We start from the raw sequence: 7,012 nt of genomic DNA, 5'->3' as shown, positions 1-7,012 counted from the left end.
CTGGAAATTTCCAGTTGGATGCAGTAGCACATGGGCTGAGGAGAATCTCAGCACACTGGGTTCAGCACTGTACTGAGTTTCTGCTGTGCTCTGCTGATATGAAACTGTTGAGGAGCTGCAGGAGGAGGGGGACCTTCAGGTTTGATTGGAAGAAATGGAAAATAATTCTTTTTGAGCCTAGGGGAAAGATGAAGTAACATTTTGTTGGAAGGAAGGTCCCTCTAAATGGCTCAGCACCTTCACTTATATCCAGACTGATGCCAAGTTACTTGAAGGACTGAGAGATATAATGCTCATATCTATTCAGAGGAATTTGTAGTAACAAAATCACATCTCTTCAATTTACTTTGTTCCCATCAGTTTCCCTTTTTGCAGTTTTGCTCATGATCAAGTTCTATGTGTTTGAATTCAAACATCTGTGCTTTACTCTAAAAAGAAATTACTATGGTTCTCTACAATTTTCATACATAAATAATTTTAGTGCTACTGAAATGAAAAAATTCTGAAGCTTCTTCCTGACTGCTCTTGTTGAAGGCAGTTGTGACGTAAATGACACAGACTTGCTGTCTTTTCACTCTGTCTCACATTTCCTTCCTTTGCACTCCCCTTTAACATTTTCTCCCATCTCTTTCCCTGCCCTCCGTCCAGAGCAGTCAGTGTCTCATATCCTGTTCTCTGAATGTTGTTCATTTGCATGACCTTTACTACTCTTGATTACTTTAATGAGTGTTTTTAGTAATTATCATCATCCTGTTCTATTTTTCCACAGCAATACCCACTTTAATGGGTGTCAGATTTATAAAACATATGTTATATTTGCAAAAGCTTAAATACTACCTCTCTTTCCCAGTAATGCTTGTACACATCAAATAAGTAGTAGCTTTCTCCAGTCCTGAATAAATTTCCACTTGGCCTTCAGGAAGTGTCTTAGCTGAACTGAGGGTATCAGCCAAAGCTAAAAGTGTCTTGCCATCAAAGTAGTTCACACTTCCATTGAACTGATGTGTAAGGAATTTTTCTGTGCTTTGCACACTTTCATGAGCACCTCTGCTTTACTTAATAGACATTGTTAGTAAAATATTCAACAGCAAAAAAAGTAATAGTGTTGAATGTGGATGCCTATCACATTTTCAAATGCTTTCTAACTAATGGTCAAACAAATCTCTGTCCTCTCAAATCATATTGCAATAAGAGAATGCAGCAGGAAAGTGCAAGAAGAAATTTCTGCTTGTTACTGGTGCTTTGTGAGTCATGGACCAGATTTTACAGTGATAGGTGCTAAGCAAACACAAGCAAAATATGTGACCCACTTTTTGAGACAGAAAACAGTTTCATGTTGTTGTTGGTAGTGCTAGTGGGATATACTTCTTGATTTTTAACTATTTTTCAGTATTTTAGTACTCTATAGACAAAATATTTAATCTCAATTATAGCCACTTGCTATTACTAGTATTACTGAGTGTAGTTACTGCTGAGTCCAGCTGTTCTTTCTGGAATGCAGTGTGAATGTAGATTCACAGCAATGTGGATGCATTGTCTGCAAGAACTTCAAAGGAGCCACCAATTCCCCAGCTGAGTCCTGCCTCTGGGGAGCACCATGGCTCCTGATGAGCTGCAGCTTGTGCCATCATTCAGGAGCAATAGCCAGGGACTCCATAGGGAGCTATGTGGGGCTTTCAAGGTTCTAAGTGGCTTTATGACTTGCCACAGTAAGGTGTAGAGTCCCACTTCAAGGCTTTCATATGGATTTTTTCTACCTGGGTGCATTTCTGTGATGCTGGTGTCTAAGCTGGCTCATTCAGCAGCAGCACACAGCGTGGGCAAAGCCATAATGGGCAGCCTGATCTGCCTGGATTGACATGGCCCAGCACAGACCACAGCACTTCCTTTCCAAACTTGTCTGTAAACTTACAAATTCCTCTAGATTTGTAGTCAGGGAGAACCAGAAAACATTGTTTCTGTTGGACAGGGAGACAGCAAACACCATTTTTGGCAAATTTTTATTTGGTTGCTCAGAGAACTGCAGAAGTTATTTGTATTTCAGATGGGGAGGATAGCTCTACTTTCAGATCTGTACAGAGACCTGGCTGACCACATTTTTCTCACAATACTTTGCTTTTTTCTCCTTTCTTCTCATTTTCTATGGAGCTCTGGATCTGAAGGTAGAAATGCACAGTGGTGCAGACAAGAGAGATCAGCAGGTTCCTAAGGTTTGGGAGGTGTCCCACCCTTTGTTCTACAAGGCATAGGGACAGCATCCAAAGAGAGAACCAAGCCATGTTAGGATTTGATATATCCAGCAGGAGTAGAGGAAAAGCCACATGGTGGATCTTCCTGGAGTCATGTAATTGACAAATTCAAGTCCTAGGCAGAACTCAACCCAAGCCAGACTTTGCTTTCTCTGCTTACTGCTTGCTCTTATTTCTCCTCTCCTTTGTCCATTTCCTACAGAAATTTTTAACCTCCTGCAGCAGCAACTGTACAAGAGTTTCATTGTACACAGTGGAGCTAAAAGGTTCAAGTACAACACAACGAGCACAAGTTCTTATACAGGGATGGTGGCAAACCTTGGATGAGCCCTTTTGCTCCTACAGCTCTTTAGTAGGGTAGAGATGAATGACATGCAAAAAACCTCAGAATCCAGCCTTGTTTCCTGGACACATGCCCATTATTTATAGTGATGTATCGAAGTTCATCCAGGCAGGTCTCTTGGGTTTTTCATGTTTGGGCAGAAGATGCTTTCTCAGGAGACTTCTAGTGCTTCCACACCCAGTCACAGTGGAACATCTTTCTCATAACTTCACAGTCCCAACAAATATTAAACAAGACCTGTATGGTTTTGCTTCAGGCTGTAAGTAAAATATAAGTCCATGAGTTCAAACTCCCATTTTTTTTAATCAACCAAATCTTCATCTGTCTTCTTTAATGCCAGTGCTTCATCCAACACCATTTCTACTCCTTAATACTACTTCAGATAATAATTGCAATTGCTTGTTGCCTCTATCCACCTTTATATGGCAATTAAAACTATATCTAAGCCAGGTAGCACTGAAAATAGAAGATTCAGGTAAAGATATTATCATATAACAGCATCTTGTGTTAAGGAATAGTTCCTTCATTTGATTTTCAATATTTTAAAGAAAGTTTAATTTTGAGCAACATCTTTTTAAACCTTTACTAACTTTGCAAGAAATTATCCCACTCTCCTTTGATCTAGAAATTCCAGGGTTGGGATGGTATAGCTGACTGAAATAAAGTCACAAATGTCACCTTGAGAAAGGAGATTTTCACAAAACAGTGTTTCCACAGGGTGACTAACCAATGTAAAAAGAAATAAGTACTTTCATCAACACTTAAAATATTGATCTTTCTTTGGAATACAATAAAAATAATTTGAGCTCTATGATGGTAAATAATGACATTTTGTAGAAGACTAACAAATATTTGGTTGTATGTTTGTGTGTCTGTGAGAATACAGAGCTGCAGTCCAATGAATATTTTGTGTGTGGGCAGGGAAGTCTAAATTGGGATTTCAGAAATAAAAATCATTGTTCATGTTAAGAGATCAACCAGACTACTGAGAGCAACGTGTGTGCCACAGTGCTGATCAGACACCTGGTGTCTCAGTTTGAGAGAGTGGTCTGCAATGCTGCTGCTGACCTCACTGAGCTCATCTTCTGTGTCAGAGCTGGCCCATGTTTGCTTTTACCTTTAATCTGGGTCATGTTTAGTCTGTTTATGTATCTCCTGGGTGTGACATTTTCACTTAAGGATTAAAGTCATTGGAAAGATTTAGGACCAGGTAAAAATACATTTTCCTTCTCACAATCCCTGCTGTTGATAATATTTTCTCTCTTGTCTGCTCACTTTTGTTCTTTAGTAGTTTCCATTTATGTCATGTTTGCCCTCATTAGAGATTGGTTTGTCTCATGATTCTCAATGATCTTAGTTATAACAGTAAAATAATTTCTATGGTGGGCAATTACACTTGAGTGTGAGTGGCTTGGGCTTCTTTGGGTGTTACAGCTGCAATTCCTAGCATTCTGATTCTTTGTTATCTCTTTCCTACACAATAACCTGGAGTTTCAGGTATGAACTCAACTGTAGAAGCACGGGATATGTAGCCATACCTGACAACACATAGAAAAGATTTTGGTAGTCTTTACCTAGTTATTATTTTAATATTTATTGAGTTTTAGAAGATGGATTAAATGTCCTAGTTTGGCTTGACCTTGATTCCCAACAGTTATTGCTGGATAATAATTGAAAAAACATATTTCTATATGTGTAGCAAACCTTGTGACTCTGAAAGTGACATTCAGCCAGAAGGACCATAAGGGACAGCTACACTTTATGTACTTTGGCATTGCAAGCATCTGGGAATGGGATTGCATATTTTAAAAGTGCAAAGCAGGGACAGCAAGTGCCTGGTTTACAGGCTAAACGTAGAGAGCTTACAGGGAAAGAGTCTTGCTCATAAAACAAAAGTGTGTGTGCAGGAGGAGGGTAATTAACAGGGAGAATTAATTGAAGTCTTGTTTGATGCCATTAAAGTCAGCTTAAATTGTTCCAAAGGAGAAACCTGGATTCCAGAATTTAGGGAACCTTGGTAGCTATGTCCTACCTTTAATGTAGTGAAGTGGCTGAATGCCAGGGCAACTTTGTAATTACTGCTGTGTAAATACAGGCCTCTGATGCAAGTAAAAAAATATTCATATTGTCAGATCCATGTGTTACTTTGTAATTGTTATCCTCCCCATCTGGGACCACATTTTTGTCCTCAAAAGTTTTTACTGAATGCATAATGAGCCCTCAAAAAATACATTTTTAATTTCTTCCATTTAAGGTCCCTGCACTTTATTTTTCCTGAGTCCTACAAGAATTACCAACTGAAAACGTTTCTAAATTTAAAAAAAAAAAGGAAAAGACATATCCTAAGATTTATAGCATTTCATAGGAAAGGAGCCATCTTTTCAAATTGTCATTTACATTTGTTTGCAAGTCTGGAGTATATGTAAAAATAGGGTAGCATAAACCAAAATTGAAATCTAAGGTTTAGGTAAAATAATCTGTGCCTTCAAAGGAGACATTGAAACAAGTAACCTAGGTTGACACATTTTCAGTAACCTAGGTTCTTTTACACTCTAGATTTTAAACCAGCACACTGTATTGGTAGATGGAGTAGGTGAAGTCAGATTGCTGGTGGAGATGCTTCTTCTGGAAGTCATTGTCCTCACAACAAGAGGAGCTGAATTGCACATGAAGCAACTCCAGAAAGCACATCAGTGCAGAGGAGACATCCTGCAAGTGACACATAGACTGAGGAACAATAGAGAATAATGACTTCCATCACCCAGGTTCATCTATTGCCTAGAACACCAGTGGGAAGCCATGGGCTTGGTGAAGGTCTGTGGAGATGTGGGTTGGAGATGTTTGGAACCAGAGAGCTGAAAAAGGAGGAAGAAAGCAGCTGACAGAAAATCAACAGTTTATCATCTGTCAATGTCATTGCCAAGGCAAGTTGTCTCAAAATGCTACTGTATTCTGTAATTTACAAAATTACAGATGCTTGGCACAACATCAAAGCAACCTGTATTTGTCCTTAATGAGCCTGCCTTCACTACAAGAGCTGAACATTCACATGCTTTGTGTCTTACTTAACTGTTTAGCCCATTCATCCAGATTCTGAATATATGTGAAAATGTCAAGATTGGCATCTTGCAGTATCACTACCCTGCTAACACTAAATGTCCTCTTCCTAAGTATATAATTATAAAGTATAGCAGGTGTAATCCATTGAAGCAAATGGTGAAATCCTACTGACTTCAAAGATTTTATCCATTGTGTATCTACAATACATTTCCAGTATTTTCCTGACTTACCTACCTTGGATTCACATCTTTAGCATTTTAGTGAATTCATACTGGTTTTAACATCCTCTTTTTAAGAGTTTCTAATTATGATTCATTTAAAGGCTCAAACTGCATGGGAAACCACTGCAAATCATCACTTTGAAAGCAAAGGATCTATTGCTGTGTAAATGTCACTGACTGTACACTGCCACATGTGCCTTAGCTTTGTGGACTGTTTGACATGGATGTGATGGTAATCAGGGGGTATTTTTGCATGAGAAGTTAAGGACATAAAGTTTTGACCCCAACAATGTCCTTCTCCTTCTGTGGCAGTTTCATTTTGGCTTGAATTTCAGATCACATAGCACTGAGGTGATTTTAATAAGAGACAAGAAAAGATGCAAAAAATTAAGACTCAAACCTTGCAGTCTGGAAGAGATCACCATTGAGGTCTGCTGAGAATTTGACTCTTGTTTGTAAGAGAACTTGTCCCTTTTGCTTGGCTTGGGAGTGTTTTCCTCTCCCCTCTGATTATACTGGTTTTATCACTAGTTTTATCACAGACCAATTTCATGTAATGAAATAAAATTGTAAAATGTTTTAGGGACTTATGGTCATTGCTCAATCTGTGCAGTTTCTGTGCTGGGGAGGGCACCAGCTTTGCTGTACACTTACAGCCACTGTGCACTTGCACTTCTTTCCCCCTTTCTGAGAAGGACATAAACCAGAACAGCAATCTGTGCTCAGTTCTGTCTATTAAAGACAAAAATCAGCATGAAGTAAGTACAAGCTTGTGGATTACACAGAATATTTGAAGACAGCTCATGTAATGCCTGTAGACTATATGGGAATCTCAGAACACAGAGGTGCTGCATGCAGAGGAATGTGGAGGTGAGGGGGAAGAAAACAGGTGGACAGCTAGAAAACTGGTCAAAGCATCATTCACATGCAAGCACTAGCTGCTGGGCAAAATCAAATTCTTTTCATTTGCATATTTCAATATGGTTTTCATCCTCAAGGCCTATACCTGCTGGGTCACACTACCATGTTTCAATTCAATAGGATAAGAAAGCTACTCATTATTAGCTTCCTGTGAAAGCTAAAAGTGTCTTTGATAGACTAAATAATCCTTTTTAAAAGATGTTGGCCTCAGCTTCATT

This window comes from Oenanthe melanoleuca, chromosome 3 (genome assembly GCF_029582105.1).
Source record: "Oenanthe melanoleuca isolate GR-GAL-2019-014 chromosome 3, OMel1.0, whole genome shotgun sequence".
NCBI classification, from domain to species: Eukaryota; Metazoa; Chordata; class Aves; order Passeriformes; family Muscicapidae; genus Oenanthe; species Oenanthe melanoleuca.
This window is presented reverse-complemented; position numbering follows the sequence as displayed.